General features: G+C 37.8%; 1 protein-coding gene across 2 annotated transcripts in view; it reads left to right on the top strand.

Annotated features, from left to right (window-relative positions):
- Positions 1-19,364, top strand: part of LOC103877852 (endogenous retrovirus group K member 7 Env polyprotein-like) — a 337,491-nt gene that overhangs the window by 279,082 nt on the left and 39,045 nt on the right. The gene's annotated exons all lie outside the window — the stretch shown is intronic.

The following is a 19,364-nucleotide window of genomic DNA, read 5'->3' as shown; positions in this document are numbered from 1 at the left end:
GGGAGGGAGATGCTCTTACTATCTCCATTTTACAGATGAAATCAAATCCAGACACATTTAGATGACCTGTTTAAGTCACATGCTTAGGTTGTGGAGGGGCCAGGATTCAACCCCAGAGGGTATGTTTAGAGACTGAGGTGGGAGCTACTACAGGCTCTGCATGGTAATCTCCCACTTGAGTCTCTGGCTGGCCCATAGTGGAGCAGCAGCTCTAGGCCTGCAACAGCTGGATACTTTGGCTTATATTCACGGGGAGAAGACAAGGGAGAGGGAGAATGAGACGCTGTACATCTTCAAGGAGTAACACACTGAGAGATTTCCAGACAATATGGCTACACAGGGGACTGTTGGTCAGAGGCCCCTGGACATGCTTTTCAAATCACATAACCTGCTCCCACTTATTCTGACTCCACATGCATGTAGTTTGTTACCATACACAGTCTTTGTGAATATTCATTTACATATATGCATACATATTTGGTAAAGGCAGGTATTCTTGTGTATAAATGCATATGTCTGCAAGTATGATACATAACATGTACTAATATATAAAGAGTGTATTTGAGATGCTATTATAAGGAGTTCAGATTTTTCCTGGGGTCACTTAGGAACTTTGAAAATGATCCAAAGAAATGTGTCTTGGGTTAGAACAAGCTGGACAGCAGATTAATGTTAATGACGTATATTCCTGCATTCATTCAATAAACATTTCCTGTCATCTACTCCATGCCACATGCTGTGATGGGTGCTAGAGTATTGGAGATAAATTAATAGAGGTTTGGATACAATGCTGCGGGTGTTTGGAGGAAAGAGCAGTGGTGAGGAGGGAGTGAAATAAAGGAAGGCTTCATGAGGGAGGTGGAATTTGAACCAGATTATGAAGAGGTAGAATGTAGACATGCAGAGATGTAGTAACCAATTCTTTGTATTAATATAAATGTGGCAGCTTCCTGCCAAATTGTTCAGAGATCATGGTCATGTTCATCCTCCTTGAGTGCATGGCTGAAAGTGGCTTTCTTTGCATTAGGTCTTCAGTGAAAAAACCCTTTTTCCTCCAAGAAAATGCCTTAACATTGGTCTAACTCTATGTTGAGTTATTGTGATGCAATGGCTTGCTTTCAAGGTTTATAAATGTACTTTCTTCTGAACATAACAGCAAGTGATTTAGTTGAGAATCTAAAACTTCAGTAAACTTAGTTTTTGGTGTTTGGGTAAATGCTATATTAAAAAATTGAACTGTTGAGTCTGGATCCCCGCAGCAGGCCCGGCCCTGGTGCAGTGGTGGAGAGGGCTATACTGCATTTGTTTTCAGGGCTCCAGCTTGTGCCTTCTGAATCTTTCTCCACACTTGACCACTGTCTACCTCCATGGTGTCTGTGCCTCACGTGCTTCTGGTCCCTAGGACTGAGAGTTCTCTCAGGCTGTCTCCCCCAATAATCAAATCAGTCATTTACACTTCAGTGTGAACATGAGTTGTTTGCCTGTTGAGTAGATATCTTGCTAGAAAAAACAACAAACAAGCAAACAAATTTTGTAAAATGAAGGTGTTGTTCATTATAACGTGAGTTTCAGGGCAAGTTAAGAAGATGAAAGAAATTTAGTTTGCACAGAAAACACGCAAGGGAATGTAGGATCTTTCTGCCTCTCTAATACTAGCCTCCCTCCTGCCCCTTCGGCAGCTGTCTGTTCTCATAAGGATAAGGATATTCTCATAAGGACAACGATATAGATGCGTGTTCTACAGCCACATAGCAGGTGTATTTTTATAGCTCAGTTTTGCTTTATAGGCCTGAGGAGATGACACTGATTGCATAGATATAGTCTATTTGTTTTTTAGTTATAAAATAAAGGATGAGTTGAACCAGCTGGGGTGAGCACATGTGCCTGAATCTTGAATGATGAGTAGGAGTTGCCAATGGGGAATGTGATCCAGTAGAAGGAACAGCGTCCACTGAGTACAGAAGTATACCCAGTGAAGCCGTGGCTCATTTGATTCACATAAGCCAAGGCAAAATGTTCTCAGCTTCATGCCTTTCTGAACTCTCATGATCAGAATGGATGTCCATATACCCTGATCAAGTTAACAGAATAATTGTTGGGGCCAGTTGTGGTGAAAGGTAAAGAGCATTTGCGTTGAAATTAAACTTACTGGGTTCAAATTGTGGTCCTGCCACTTCCCACTTATGCAACTTTTGGCAAATCTAAGTTCTTCTGAGGTTCAATTTCCACACCTGTAACACTAGTGCATTAACATCTCCCTCATAGGGAATCAAGGGGATTAGATGAGATCATATATGGAAAAAGTCTGTGTAAACCCTTCACTGTGGTGTCCTGTTTGTATTATGAATATGGTGAAATTATAGCCATGTTAGTTCATGTGTCCGTTCTGTGAATGAGTTAGCAATGCTGAAACGTTTTTCCTTTCCAGAAAGAGAAGTGCTTCTAAGTGAAGCCACCAAGTGAAGTAACTTCCACGGAGCTTCCTTTAGTAGCAAGTGTTCAAGTTCAGCCAGGGAACATATGATTTATGTGACTCACATCCTTTGCACAGAGTATACATGTATACACTCAGAACTCACAAGTCATTATGGATTAATCACTGTGCTAAGTCTTAGTTATTCAGTATCTATTACCTTCCTTAAACTTCATAATAACCCAGAGAAGTAGGAGTTATTATCCTCATTTTAAAGAAGAAAACAGATTCAGAGATATGATTCAAATTTACCTTTTCATTGACTCTTCCTAGGAATCCCCTTTGTTCTCTCAATGAGGAAACATTTTTTAAAAAGTGATTTTTCTCATTCTTGGCACTGCATCAGAATCTATATTAAAAATACAAGTAGGCTCCTTTTATGGACTAAATATTGTGTCCCCCAACCCCAAATTTACATGTCGAAATCCTAACTCCCAGTGTGACAGTATTAGGAGGTGGGGCCTTAAGGAGGTGAGGCCTTATGAGTGGGATTAGTGCTTTTACAAAAGAGACCCCAGAGAACTCTCTTGCCGTCTTTCCACCAAGTGAGGATTCAATGAAAAGTCAGCAGTCTACAGCCCAGAAGAGGGCCCTCACCAGAACCTAACCATGTTAGCATGCTGATCTGACTCCCGTCCTCCACAGCTGTGAGAAATAAATATATTTCTGTTGTTTATAAGCCACTTAGTCTATGATATCTTGTTTGGCAGCCAGAATGGACTGAGACAGCTCCACTCCAGCTACTGAATCAGAATCTCTGGGGTGGGGCCCAGGCATACACAAGTTTAGAAAGCATCCCAGGTAACAGTGAGGATGAGTTGAGAACCTCTATTGTGAGAGAGGATGGAGAATATACAACAAGAGAAGTAAAGAGTCACGTTTTAGGATTTAAAAAAAGGAACAATCACATTTTTTTGGGGAGATCCACAAAGTCTTCATGGGAGAAGTGGCCATTGAGATAAACTTTGAAAGAAGGATTGAATTTTGGCATTGAAATTAAGTTAAGTGAGGGTGGGATTAGAGGAAGTAAAAAGCAAAGATATTGTGATAAGAAATCTTGGATTGTAAGTGAAGAATAACCAGACTCTGGGGGAATCAGCATAGAGCATATAAGCAGAAGCAGATTGGAATCGTAGGCTAGAACCAGATAGTGGAAGGGCAGGAATTAAACACCAAAAGGCCAGCAATGAGCAGACATCATTGGTTTCTGAGCCATGTAACAATCTATGCTGACTTAATGAAACTAACAGGGCCACAGTAACTAGAATAGACTGGACTGAAGAGAGGTGATAAATAAAAAGAGCAATTAAAAGGTGGAGTAAGAGTTTAAGTGAAAGGTCGTGAGGACCTGGCCCTAGTGGCTGGTCGTGGATCTTCCTCTTGGTGTGGGGATGGATGGTGAAGAAATGAGGTTAAGGAAGACAGGAGGGAACCTGGGTCATCACACCACACATCTCCAAGGAGCAGCAATTCGCATCACAGACACACATGGATAAAATGAAAGTTGCCTTGAGGCTGGGCACGGTGGCTCATGTCTGCAATCCCAGCACTTTGGGGGGCTGAGGCAGGCGGGTTACCTGAGGTTGGGAGTTCGAGACCAGCCTGACCAACATGGAGAAACTTCATCTCTTCTAAAAATACGAAATTAGCTGGGCATGGTGGCACATGCCTTGTAATCCCAGCTACTTGGGAGGCTGAGACAGGAGAATTGCTGGAACCCAGGAGGCGGCAGTTGCAGTGAGCCGAGATGGTGCCATTGCACTCTAGCCTGGGCGACACGAGTGAAACTCCGTTTCAAAAAAAAAAAAAAAGTTGTCTCTAGAGTCAAAGAGTTCTCTTGAGGATGACAGACGGAATCAAGGCTAAGGCTGGAGCTGAAGGAACTGGAGATCAAAACTGTGGTAGTGAATTCACCCCACAGATGAGGCTGATTAAAAGGCCTGCTGAGCAGCTGTGATGGTCCAGGCAAGTGAGAGAGTAGCTAGAGTGAGCATGGAGGAACTCATCCTTATGGTGTTGATTAGCCCCAAGCATTTCCATTTCTGCCCCCATATCTATTCTCCTCCCAACCAGAGGGTGTTGAGGATAAGAGAGAATGGAGAAAATGGCCCATTCAGAGTCAACGACTGTCCGGAAACCAGTTTGACAGAGACCCACGAGAACAGATGGCAGAATAGTTAACATTTCCATTCCAGGCCACTCTGTGGTCTAGAGGCAGGAAACTGCTAAGTGAATTTTGCCAAAACTCTCTTTTCTACTAAATCAATCCAGTTGTGTGGCTGGAATGCCTCATTTTTCATTTTTCCTGAGGCACTGTCTTTTCTAAATCTTCTCCATTCTTGATTTTCTAACAATGTCTAGCTATAGCAAGATATTACTGCCCTCATTTTCTCTCATTTTTTACCACCAAAGTATTCAATTTCTTAGTGTGTCCATGGGGCTCTCTCTGTATCTCCACACCAGAACTATTCTCTGTACACATTCCGCCTCTATTTCCTTTCCCTCACTGGCTGCTTCCTGTTTGCCTACACGGTTTCTCTAGTAAAACAAAATAAAACCAAACAAGACTTCTTTCTACTCTGCTAACCACTTGAGTTACTGTCTGTTTTCTTTTCCTCACTGTCAAATTTCTTGGAAGCCCAGTCAAGTGCCTCTACTCCTTCACACCACACACCCACTCCTCCTCACATCACACAACCACTCCTCCTCACACCACACACCCACTCCTCACATCATACACCCACTCCTCCTCACACCACACACCCACTCTTGACACCACACACCTGCTCCTCCTCACACTACACACCCACTCCTCACACCACACACCCGCTCCTCCTCACACCACCCACCTGGGTCCCATCCCCCTTGGAGCCCAACCAGCTCTCACCCACATAGGCCTGTTGGAGTCTGTTAGAATTCATCTGAATAAACTCTTGTCTCATATCTGTATAGTCCCCACAAGATTCTGTTCTCACTCCTCTTGATCAATGGTTCTCAATCTGATTTTATTTTCTAACCTAAAATGTCAGAAAGACACCACATATGCCCTTTGGTGACATTGGCTTGTCAGGGGCAGTGGATTAGTTTTCCGCAGCTGCTGTCACGTATTACCACAAGTCCAATGGCTCAAAACAAGACAAATTCGTTGCCTTACAATTAATTCTGCAGGTCAGAAGTCTGGTGTGGGTCTCACTGGGCTAAAATCAATATGTTGGAAGTGCTGTGTTCCTTCCTGAGAGCTATAGAAGAGAATCAGTGGCCGTGTTGTTTCCAGCTTCTGGAGGCTACTGCATCCCTTGGCCTGTATTTCCACTTCTGCCATCTTCAAAACCAGCAATATCACTTCTTTCTAACCCTTCTTCCATCTTCATGTCTCTCCCTGATCACAGCTGGGGAAGGGTCTCCACTTTTAAGGACTCAGGTGATTTGATTGGACCCCCTGAGATAATGCTAATCTCCCATTTCAAGGCCCTTAACCCAGATCGCACCTGTAAAATCTCTTGCCATGTAAGCTAACATGATCACGGATCAGGATGTGGGCATTTGGGGGACCATTAATCTTTCTGTTACAGGCAATAATACTCAATGAGAAGAGATGTGGGTAGGCAGTAAATGTGTAGACTGACTGCACAGGGAAGGGCACTTCAGGATCTGTGGTCTGCATGTGGTTTGAAAAGCCCTTTAGGAGATCATGCCCTATAATGCCAGGATAACCTGCACCCACCCTGGTCTCCAGTTTGATTTTCTGTGCCAAGAATATATCATGTGAGTATTTACTGAATACTCATTATAAGTGAGATACTGTCATAAAGGCTTTCATAAAGGCTTTTGCAAAGTCACTTTTATGTAAATTTCTTAGGTATTACGTCTTTTTAAAGCAATACAGAAACTGAAGGTCAGAGAGGTTAAGTGAATTACCTGGGAGCACACACTAGCGGATGTGTTATGTGTGGCAGAATTTGGGAATCGAAGTTTGGTTTAATTCCAAGGCTCTTTCTGTTCAATCTTCACAAAGTCTTCTACTGGAGTTGACCTGCGTAAGTAGCTTCTTTAGTTTAAATGTCAAATTAAGGTCATTATAGGAACATTTTGACTCTTTCTTCCTCTAAATTTTACAGATGTGGTTGGTTCATATAAGTGGACCAAACATCAGAGGACCCTGAAGTGACAAGTCTAAGGTACTCATAGACAGTCAGTTTCTCCTTAGCATGGGTAATGGAAATCTGAAGACCTGGGTTTAACCCATATCTATCATTTTCTTGACCTTGCACAAGTTCCTTCCTCTCTCTGTCTTGATTGCACATCCCTAATTGGCCACTTACTGCTGTGGGACCCTAGACACTTCACTCACTTCACATCCCTAAGTTTCAATTCCTTTTGTGTAAAATGGTGGTAACAATAGCCCCAACATCTTAGGAATGTTGTGAAGATTAAATATGGATGTATAGAAAATGTTTAACACACAGCCTGGCACAGAGTGCAAAATAACAGATAAAAATTATAGTTCTCTGGCAATTAGATATAAAAAAAGCTTCACAGGATGGGAGCACTTTCTATATTACTATATTGTTTTACGTTCTTATTTCAAAGTCATGGGCTTTAAGGAGGTAATGCATGAAAGGCAATATAGAAAGTGTTGTTCAAATGATTTATTTTGTTTTAGAAATCACTTATTTTTAAGTAATCTAGTAGTACAAAAATATATGCTCATTAAAAAAATTTTTTTTCAAACTATCAGAAGAAGTATGGAAAGTAAATGTGAAGCTTTCTAACCCCCTTTCCCCCTACTTCACTCTCCTCTTCTAGAGGTAACCAAAGTTAACATTTTAAAAGATATTTTTCTATGGCTTAATGCTCCCAGAGTAGGCTGGTGTAGAGCAGACGCAAACCAGTGGCCTTCAGTGAAGTCATGGATGGCTGAGACCTGTCACTCTTAGCCATGCTAGTGGTCATGATGCCCCTGTAAAACCAGCAGAGGGTGTCAAAGTCTACTGGGGTATTTGGAGGGTGAACTGTTCAGTCAGATCAACAGTCTTCTTTGAAATAAGAATGTAAAACAAATAGATGCGATTTATCTCATTTAGTAAGGATGAGACCAGGGTTTGAACTAGGTAGGTTAGTGGGAGAACTGGACATTGGAGACTTGGCCAGAGCTCATTAAAATGAATAGTTTGCTTTAGGTGAGAATACAGAATGAGAAACTCCACAGTGGTCACAATGTTCCTAAGCACATGATGTTGTCCTCTGTTAACAGATTTTAATGCCAGGTTGTGGGTGGCAGTTTTAGCTTACTTGATAGGGCTATCACATTTCAAGTGTCAGTTCACCAACAATGGCCATCCAGGCGGTGGCTAGCTTCCTGCTCTCACAAATAGTTCTGTCATGGCTGTCCTACAAGTCTCCTGGGGATCACAGTCAGAACGAATACTTACAAGTGGGACTACTGGGGTTAGAATATAGGTATTCTTATAATACAGCCAGATTTTGCTTCACAATTGTTGCACCAATTAACAATTTTGCCCGCTGTAAATAAGGGTTCATATTCCCCATATTTTTATCAGCACTTAATATAACCAGAATTTCTAATTTCTGCCATTTTTGGTAGGTAGAAGTTGGTATCATTTTACATTGGTATTTCGTTGATTACTAGTAAGATTGGATATACCTTTATATGCTGTTGGCTACCCAGATTTCCCCTTCTATTAATAGCCAACTTATTTCCATGCCTGCATTTCTACTGGATTTCTTATCTTTTTCATGTTGATTTAAAAGAATTTCTTCTCTGAATCACCTATAAATCTTTCCTTAGTTTCATATGTTGCAAACACTTTCTGTTTCTCATTTAATATAATTATTTAATTTCAATGTAATCAAACCTATCAGCTTTGCCCATTATGATTTACGCTTTTTTGGTGTTATTTGAGATATTCTTCCCCACATTATGATGGTCAAAATAGTCTCCTATGTATTTTGTTCAATTAGTTTCACATTTCGTATTGAAGTCTTTGATAGATTCAAAGTATAATTTTATGCATGGTCTGCATCAAAAATAATAAGCAAAATTATACTTTGATAATAGGCCCTGCATCGTTTAGTCTCATAAGACAGCTCAAATTTATTTCTTGCTTATGCTACATGTCAATTATGGTTTGACAGAGGACCTCCCTCTGTGCGTGGCAGTGACCCAGTTTCACAGACCTCCAGAGAAGCTGTGATCTTGAATTCTTTCTGTTGTCATGTTGGTTGAAAAAACATTTCTAAGGGTTTTGCACAAGCAATGAAATGTTCCAGCCCAGAACCAAGCACAAGTCATAGTCTCATAGTCCAGAACTAGTAATGTGGTCCCATCCCACTGCAAGGAGGCTAAGGAGTATAATCCTTTTATGTGCCCAGTAGCTGGAACCCCGCGGTGAAGAGTATCTGTCACTTGCACTTGATGGGAATCAGAATTCATCTTTATTTTTTCCATGTAGTGCCTCCAAACAATTATTTGAGAAGTCATTCTTTTTTTCTTCTAATTTGTAGTACCACCTCTATCATACCAAAAGCATGTTTCTGGACTTGTATTTAGTTCCATTAGCTTATATCTCTGCTCCTGCATAAGTTTTGCACCACTGGTGTCACAGAGGTTTTGTAAAATATCTTAAAATTTGGTGGGACTCTCTCCTTCTTTGTTCTTTGTCAAAATTCTTAGCTCCTAGTGTGTTTTTTTTTTTTAATAAATAAAAGCTTTGAAATCAATTTTCCTTTCTCAAGTAATGCAATTGGAATTTATTTAAAATTGCATCCCATTTACAAATTAATTTTAGAAAAATTGTCATCTTTAGAGTATTAGGCCATTCCATACATGAAGATCATATTCTATTTTCCTTATATATCTGTAATAGAGTCTTAAATTCCCATTTTTAAGGGGTTGTTCTGTTTTTGCTATGTTATTTCCTAAAGAGGTAATAGATTTTGCTGGAGCTATTAATATTTTATTTTCTATGTTTGACCTACTTGTTTATTGTGCATATATAGAATTGTAAATGATTTTGATGTGTTGATGTACTTGGAAACATTGCATTTTTTCTCATCTTAAGAGTTTTGATTCTATTGAGGTTTTCTATGTAAATTATCTACAAATAATTATAATTTGGACTCTTCCCTTTTGATCTTTATACCTGTTGACATTTTCCTCATCTTAATTTTTTTTTTTTTTTTTTGTAGTAATGAGGTCTTAATAATGTTGCCCAGGCTGGTCTTGTAATCCTGGGCTCAAGCAATTCTCCTGCCTCAGTCTCCCAAAGGGCTGGAATTGCAGGCATGATTCACTGTTCATGGCCTCATCTCAGTTTTTGACAAGACTTCTAGGACTACATTAAACAAATATCAGTGATAGCAGGCATCCTTCTCTTATTCCCAGTATTAATAAGAAAGTACCTAAAGTTGCTCCATATGTGCTATATGGTGATGATGGAATATGTACTCTGTTTTCTCTGAAAGAGTTTGTGTAAGATTGGATCTTTTCCTTGCCTACATTAAACAGACATCAGTGATAGCAGACATCCTTCTCTTATTTCCAGTATTAATAAGAAAGTGCCTAAAATTGCTCCATATGTGCTATATGGTGATGGTGGAATATGTACTCTGTTTTCTGTGAAAGAGTTTGTGTAAGATTGGAATGATCTATTCCTTGACATGCACCTTTTGGCAAAACAAACCAATGAAACCATCTGGGCTCAATGTTTTCTTTGTGGGAAGATAGTTAAACCATTAAAAAATTATTTTAGTAGTTTTAGAATGATTAAGATTTCCTTTTGCTGTTAGTTTCTTTTTTCTTATATATTTTTGAGATACTATTGACATATAGTGAAGTACACAAGTCTTAAGTACACCGTTCAGTGAGTTTTGACAAATGTATAAGCCAATGTACCCCATATCTCATGAAGGAAGAGAACTTTTCCATCATCTGAGTTCTCTGAGTTCTTTCTCGGTCAAACCAAGTCCCTCCTCAGTGTCAACCACTGGTCTGATTTTGTTTCCTATATATTACTTTTTATAATCTTAAAGTACCTATAATGGAATCATATAATGGAAGTATATAATCATATAATGGAAGTATATATAATGGAAGTATATATTGGCTTTTGTGTCTGGCTTCTTTTTGTGCCTGGCTTCTTTTGCCTGGAATGATGTCTCTTAGGATAAGATAGACATTTTAATGGTTTTCAGATTAATCCATGTTGTTGTATATAGTACTAGTGGTAATATTCTATTGTATGAATATGCCACTATTTTCAGATTTGGATTATTATGAATAAAGTTGCTATGAAAATTCTTGAGCAAGCTTTTTTTTGGTGTATTTATGTTTTCACTTATCTTGGGCAAACATGTAGAAGAAGTCATAGGGTGGATAAATATTGATCTGTGAGCAATTTGACATTGTATGAGTCTTCCAGATGGTCTAACTCCTCATCAATGTTTGGTGTTGTCAGTCTTATTAACATTAATTATTTTAGTGGATTTTTTTAGTGGTACCTTATAAGAATTTTATTTTCTTGATAACTAATACTGTTAAGTAGTTTTCAAATGTGTTTATTGGCCATATATATGTCTTTCTTTGTGAAGAGTCTGATTAAAACTCCCATGCATTTTTAATTGCATGTGTCATTTTATTGTTAATATGTTAAATTTCTTATATATTCTGAATAAAAATCCTGTAGGGTCCCCCAGTTCCCCTCACTTTTTTTTTCTGTGTCCTGACCAAAAATCAGAGTGCTTTGACCACGCTGTGACCTTGCCAGCTGCAGGATTTTCCCAGCAGTCTTGAAACCAAACCAGGAACTTGAAAATTCCCTGGTAGTGATAAAGATATCTAGGTTTATTGGAAAGAAACTGGCCCTGGCCCTGAGTCAAATTCTTTAAATCCTCATATAGACATATTACCCTCTCGATGAAGACATATCTATGTAGGACACCCCTCTACCCTGATTGTTCTTTGACAGGATACACCGAAGAACTCTGAAAGAAAATACGCCTAATAAATGTATTGACCTTATCACCCTGGCATTTAGTGCCTCCTTCTTTGGAATCTCAACTGGCTCCATCTGGAGATAGCCTGGGGCACTTCCTTGCAGGAATTCCCTTGTTGCCACTTTTGGGGCAACTCCAGTCAGGAGTTCAGCAGGATGAAACAAGTCCTTTGACAGACGTAGTTATTACAAGTGCATATTTCCCCTGAAATCTCATATTTCCATGGGTTTATCAGTTTCCCTGGAATCTTTGAATAGGTGAAGGGCTGGTCTTGGCTTGTGCCCTTGATGAGCTTAGGGTCTGGGCTAGAATTGAGGTACCTCAAGGCAGGGTGCTTATTGGTAAAGTCTAAACACAAACACTCTGATTTCTCATCTTCACTGGTGGATTTTCTCCCCAGGGACCCATCAGAAACTTGGTCTTAGGCTCTGAGCATTTCTGGGGGCTGCTGCAGTGTCTGTAATATTCTAGCCTCTGCACTAAGGAAGACGAAGCCGAGAAATTTTTCAGGAGCTGGTCAAACTGACTGTATACCTTTTTATTAACTTGCCATCTTTTCTGGACTCCAGCATCAATTCTGTATTAATTCTTTTAAAAACTTTTATTAAATACTTACTTGGATCTTGCATTATATTAGTAAAACAAACAAAACAATAATACATAGTAAGTCCCCTGCCCCTTCCCCTGCCACACATTCTGATGGAGCTTCCACTGTAGCAGGGAAAGACAGGCAATAAATAGTAAAATGACAGGACCACAGCTAGTATCATAGTAAATGGGGCAAAACTGAAAACCTTTTGTCTAAGATCTGGAACATGACAAGGATACCCACTTTCACCACTGTTATTCAACATGGTGCCAGAAGTCTTAGCTAGAGCAATCAGACAAGAAAAAGATATGAAGAGCATCTAAGTTGCGAAGGAAGAAGTTGAATTATCCTTGTTTGCAGATGATCTAATCTTATATTTGGAAAAATCTAAAGACTCCACCAAAAAACTGTTAGAACTGATAAATTCATTAAAGTTGCAGGATGCAAAATCAATTTACATAATTCAGTACCATTTCTGTGGGATGACAGTGAACAAACTGAAAAAGAAATGAAAAAGTAGTCCCATGTACAGTAGTCACAAAACTAAATACCTAGGAATTAACCGAAGAAGTGAAAGATCTCTGTAATGAAAACTATAAAACACTGATGAAAGAAATTGAAGAGGACACCAAGAAATGGAAAGATATTCCATGTTCATTGATTGCAATAGTCAATATTCTTAAAATGTCCATCATACCTAAAGCAATCTACAGATTCAATACAGTCCCTATGAACACACCAATGACATTCTTCACAGAAATAGAAAAAAAAAAAATCCTAGAATTTATTTGGAACCACACACACAAAACCCAGAATAGCCAAAGGTATCCTAAGCAAAAAGAACAAAACTGGAGGAATCACATTAACTGACTTCAAATTATACTACAGAACTATAATAACCAAAACAGCATGATACTGACATAAAACAGACACATAGACCAATGGAATAAAATAGAGAGCCCAGAAATAGAAATAAATCCACACACCTACAACGAACCATTTTCAACAAATGTGCTAAGAACATACATAGGGGAAAAGATAGTCTCTTCAATAAATGTTGATGAAAAAACTGAATATCCATAAGCAGAAGAATGAAACTAGACCCCTGCTTTCCCCAGTGTATGTTCTTGGCACTTTTGTCAAAAGCAAGTTTACTGTAGATGTATGGTTTTACTTCTGGGTTTCTTAATTTTGTTCCATTAGTCTATGGTTCTGTTTGTATAATTTGAAGTCAGGTAATGTGATTCTTCCAGTTTTGTTCTTTTTGCTCAGGATAGCTTTGACTATTCTGGGTATTTTATGGTTTTGCATAAATTTAATATATTTTTTTCTATTTCTATGAAGAATGTCATTGGTATTTTGACAGGAATTACATTAAATCTGCAGATTGCTTTGGGTAGTATGAATATTTTAATGATATGGAGTCTTCCAATCCATGAACATAAAATATCTTTCCATTATTTGGTGTCCTTCTCAATTTCTTGCATAAATGTTTCACAGTTTTCATCATAGAGATTTTTCACTTATTCAATTAAGTTTGTTTCTAGACATTTTATTTTATTTGTAGCTATTGTAAATGGGATTGCTTTCTTAATTTCTTTTTTAGATTGTTTGCAGTTCACGTATAGAAATGCTATTGATATTTGTATGTGGATTTTTTATCCTGCAACTTTGCTGCATTTGTTTATCAGTTCTAATAAGTTTTTGGTGGCGTTTTAAGGTTTTTCCAAATATAAAATTTTATAATCTGCAAACAAGGATAATTTTACTTTTTCCTTTCATATTTGGATGCCTTTTATTTCTTTCTCTTGTCTTGTTGCTTTAGCTTCCTTCTTAATTTCTTCATTGACCACTGGTCATTCAGGGGGATGTTATTTAATTTCCATGTGTTTGTATAGTTTCTAAGGACTTCCAGTACTATATTGAATAACAATGGTGAAAGTGGTCATCCTTGTCTTTTTCCAGATCTTAGAGGAAAGGCTTTCAGTTTTTCCCCATTCAGTAATGTAACCCACTAGCTGTGGTATGTCACATAGGACTTTTACTGGGTTCAGGTATGTTCCTTCTGTAACCAGTTATTTGAGAATTGTTAACATGAAGAGATGTTGAATTTTATTAAATGGTTTTTCAGCATTAATGGAAAAGATCATATGATTTTTATCCTCCATTCTGTTGATATGATGTATCACAGTGATTAATTTGTGTATGCTGGCCCATTCTTGGATACCCAAGATAAATCCCATTTGGTCACGATGAATTTTCTTTTCAATGTGTTGTTGAATCCAGTTCGCTAGCATTCTGTTGAGGATTTTTGCATCAATGTTTATCAGGAATATTGGCCTGTAGTTTTCTTTCTTTGATGTGCCTTTGTCTGGTTGTGGTATCAAGGTAATATTGTCCTTATGGAATGAGTTTGATAGTATTCCCTCTTCCTTTATTTTTGGAATAGTATGAGTCAAATTGCTATTAGTTCTTTAAATGTTTGGTAGAATTCAGCAGTGAAGACATTGGGTCCTGAGCTTTTCTTTGCTTGGGGACGTTTATTAAGCTTTAATCTCCTTACTTATTATTGGTCTATTCAGATTTTGCATTTCTTCATGGTTAAATCTTGGTAGGTTGTATGTGTCTAGAAATTTATCCTTTTCTTCTAGGTTTTCCAATTTGTTGGCATATCGTTGTTCATAGTAGCCTCTAATGATCTTTTTCTGCAGTATTGGTTTTAATGTCTCCTTTTTCATATATAATTTTACTTACTTGGGTCTTCTCCCCTTTTTTCTTAGTTAGCAGGGCAAAAGATTTGTTGCTTTTGTTTATATTTTCAAAAAGCCAACTTTTTGTTTTGTTGATCTTTTGTATTTTTTTGTTTCAATTTCATTTATTTCTGCTCTGATCTTTATTTTTTCTTTTCTTCTATTAATTTCGGGTTTGATTTGCTCCTGCTTTCCTAGTTTTTTGGGAAGCATTATTATGTTATTTATTTGAAGTTTTTATACTTTTTTGATGTAAGCATCTATTGCTATAATCTTTTCTCTTAGTACTGCTTTACTGTATCCCATAGGTTTTGCTCTTTTGTATTTCCACTTTGATTTGTTACAAGACATTTTAAAATTTCCTTCTTAATTTCTTTATTGACTCACTGGTTATTCAGGAGGATATTGTTTAATTTCCATGTGTTTGTATAGTTTCCAAAATTCCTTGTTGTTGATTTCTAGTTTTATTCCATTGTGGTCAGAGAAGATACTTGATATTATTTCAATTTGTTTGAATTTTATAGACTTGTTTTATGGTGTAACATATGATCTATGCTTGGGAATGATCCATATACTGAGGAGAAGAGTGTGTATTCTGTACCTGTTGGATGAAATGTTCTGTAAATATCTATTAGATCCATTTGGTCTATACTGCATTAAGTCCAATGTTTCTTTGTTAATTTTCTGTCTGAAAGATCTGTCCAATAGCATATAGAAGTCTCCAGCTATTAATGTGTTAGGGTCTATCTCTCTTTTTAGCGCTAATAATATTTGCTTTATATATTTGGGTGCTCCAGTGTTTTGTGCATATATATTTACAATTGTTATGCCCTCTTGCTGAATTGACCATTTTATTATACCATATAATGACTTTCTTTGTCTCTTTTTATAGTTTTTGTCTTGATATCTATTTTCTCTGATGTAAGTGTAGCTACTCTTGCTCTCTTTTGACTTTCATTTGTATAGAGTATCTTTTTCCATCTCTTTATTTTCATTCTATGTGTGTCTTTAGAGGTGAAGTGTGTTTCTTGTAGGCAATAGATCACTGGGTCTTATTTTTTAATCCATTCTGAATCTTTTGACTGGAGACTTTAGTCCATTTACATTTAGTGTTATTATTGATAAGTAGGACTTACTCTTGCTATTTTGTCATTTGTCTTCTGATCTTCTCTTCCTTCCTTTGTTCTTTCCTATCTTCCTTTTAATAAAGATAATTTTCTCAAGTTGTATGTTTTAAATTCTTGCTTTTGATTCTTTTGTATATCTGTTGCATGGTTTTTGATTTGAGGTTACCACGAGGCTTGCAAATAATATCTTATAATTCAGTATTTTAAACTGATGACAACTTAACACTAACTGCATAAACCAGCAAAAATAAAACTAATACAAACTACATTTTAACCTCATCACCCCACTTTTTAACTTTTTGTTGTTTCTATTTATAGCTTATACTACATCTTGAAAAGTTGTTGTAGTTACTATTTTTCAAAGGTTCGTCTTTTAGTCTTTCTATGCAAGGTATGAGTTTACACACTACAGTTATAGTGTTATAATATTCTGTGGTTTTTTATGTACTTACTATTACCCGTGAATTGTGTACCTTCAGATTATTTCTTATTGCTCATTAACATCCTTCTTTTTAAGATTGAAGAAATCCATTCAGCATTTATTATAGGACAGGTTTGGTGTTTATGTAATCTTGCAGCTTTTGTTTGTCTGGGAAAGTCTTTATTTCTCCATGTTTGGAGGATATTTTCACTAGATATACTATTCTAGGATAATTTTTTTTCCTTCAGCACTTTAAATATGTCACGCCGCTCTCTCCTGGTCTTTAAGATTTCCACTGAGAAGTGTGCTACTAGACATATTGGAGCTCGTTTGTATGTTGTTTCTTTTCTCTTGTTGCTTTTAGGATCCTGTCTTTATCCTTGTCCTTTCAGAGATTGATTACTAAATGCCTTGAGGTACTCTTATTTTGGTTAAACTACTTGGTGTTTTAGAACCTCCTTGTACTTGATATTTTTCTCTCGGTTTGGAAAGTTCTCTGCTCCCTTTGAATAAACTTTCTACCCCAATCTCTCTCTCTCTCTCTACCTTCTCTTTACAGTCAATAACTCTTTCATGTACCCTTTTGAAGTCATTTTCTAGATCTTGTATGTATGCTTTTTTCTTTTTTCTCCTCTGATTGTGTATTTTCAAATAGCTTGTCTTCAAACTCATTATTTCTTCAGCTTGATCAATTGTGCTGTTAAGAGACTGATGCATTCTTCAGTATGTCAATTGCATTTTTTAGTTCTAGAATGTTTGCTTGATTCCACTTAATTGTTTCAATCTGTTTGTTAAATTTATTTGGTAGGATTCTGAATTCCTTCTCTGTGTTATCCTAGATTTTGATGAGCTTCCTCAAAACAGTTACTCTCCAGGATTGGTTTGTGGTGCCTTATTTAGTTTATTTGGTGAAGTAGTGTTTTCCTGGATAATCCTGATGCTTTCAGATGTTCATCAGTGTCTGGGCATTGAAGAGTTAGGTATTTATTATAGTCTTTTTAGTCTGGACTTGTTTGTACCTGTTCTTTTTGGGAAAGCTTTGCAGGTATTCTAAGTGACTTGGTTGTTGTGATCTAAGTCTGTGGTCACAGCAGCCATATGTGCTTTAGGATGCACCCCAAACCCAGTAATGCTGTGGCTCTTGTATACTTGTAGAGGTATGACCTTGGTAGTCTTAGGTAAGATCCAGAAGAATTCCCTTGATTACCAGGCAGAGACTCCTTTTCTCTTTCCTGACTTGCCCCCATCCCCCGACCCACCAAATTGAGTCTTTCTCTCTCTCTTTCTGTCTTTCTCTCCCTCTGTGTTTCTTTCTCTCTCTCTTCCTCCATGGGAGCTGACTGGGTTCTGCCTGGTATTGCTTTCCACTGTGACAGAGCAAAACTGAGTTCCAATGTAAAGTCTCACAATCACTACACACTCCCTCTTCCCCTAGTGCAGATTCTGTCTTCATGCCATATGGCTGCTGCTGGAGGATAAGAGAGGGCTGGTGTAGGTCATTCAACACTGTCTTTCCTACCCTTTTCAGTGCCTCTTTCCTTAATATGATGTGAAAACCAGGTAGTGTGATTACTCATATGATTTTGGGTTCGTATGAAGGTGCTTTTTTGTGTGAATAGTTGTTCAATTTGGTGTTCTTGTGGGGGTGGGAGGACAACTGTTGGAGGCTTCTATTCAACTATCTTGCTCTGTCTGCCCTAAAAGCACTATTTTTTATAGCTCCAAATTGGAAACTACTTATATGTCCTTCAACATAGACTGGAGAGATAAATTGTGGGAAATTATTCACCTGAAGGAAACTGTACAGCAAAGAGAATAAATGATCAAAAATTACATACAAATATATTGATGAATCTCATAAACACTATGATGAGTGAAAGAAGTCAGATACAAAGATATGTAATGTATAATTCCATTTATTATAATACTAAAAGAGATAAACCTATGATATTAGAAGTTAGGATAGTGGTTACCCTCAGAAATGTTGGTACCTGGAGAAGGGCTTTGGGGATACTGGTAATTTTCTTTTGTGTGCTGATTACTTGGTTGTGTTGTGAAGAGTCATAAGCTGTATACTTATGATATATACCTGGTCTGTATTCATATTATATGTTGATAAAATTTACCTTTTTTTTTTTTTTTTTTTGATGCTGAGTCTTGCTCTATCGCCCAGGCTGGAGTGCAGTGGTGCGATCTCAGCTCACTGCAACCTCTGCCTCCTGGGTTCAAGCAATTCTCATGACTCAGCCTCCCAAGTAGCTGGGATCACAGGTGCCCACTACCACACCTGGCTAATTTGTGTGTTTTTTTGTTTGTTTGTTTTTTTGTTTTTTAGTAGAGATGGGGTTTCACCATGTTGGCCAGGCTGGTCTTGAACTCCTGACCTCAAGTGATCCACCTACCTCAGCTTCCCAAAGTGCTGGGATTACGGGCGTGAGCCACTGTGCCCAGGCACCTTATTTTTTATACTAAGTTTAAGTATCTGTTTTCTTTAATATGTGACAGTGTTGCCATGTACATAAAAGGATGATGCAGGTTTATGCTGTTTTTCTTTGTTGAAGCAGAGGGCTGTTATCACCTTGGGTGGATTGAGATATGCATGCCTTATGTGCAACTGCTCAGATTAAAGTCAGAGTCTTGGACTCTAGTAAAAAGCTTTTTTCTGTGAAAACCTGAGGATGACCAGATGACCTTGATTGACATCCCTTAGTACTTGCTTAAAGCTAAATTGTACGAGTTCATGAAGCAATACATTCTAGTTAATGTAGAATATGTTCAAATGGAGGTTAAATAAGATTGTATTTATATGTCTCTGCCTTGTGCTACCAAGAGACTAAAATAAAATACTAAAATACCTGGTTCCTCAGAAAAGCACATATTTTGGGCTCATTAAAAATACTTTTTCCTTTCTGTTTGTGATAGTCAGCCATCAGTTATTTCTGCACTTGAACCAGCTGTTAGTCTTCGGAAGAGTCAAAATTCACTTCAT

Source organism: Papio anubis, chromosome 12 (genome assembly GCF_008728515.1).
Source record: "Papio anubis isolate 15944 chromosome 12, Panubis1.0, whole genome shotgun sequence".
NCBI lineage: Eukaryota > Metazoa > Chordata > Mammalia > Primates > Cercopithecidae > Papio > Papio anubis.
This window is presented reverse-complemented; position numbering and strand designations above follow the sequence as displayed.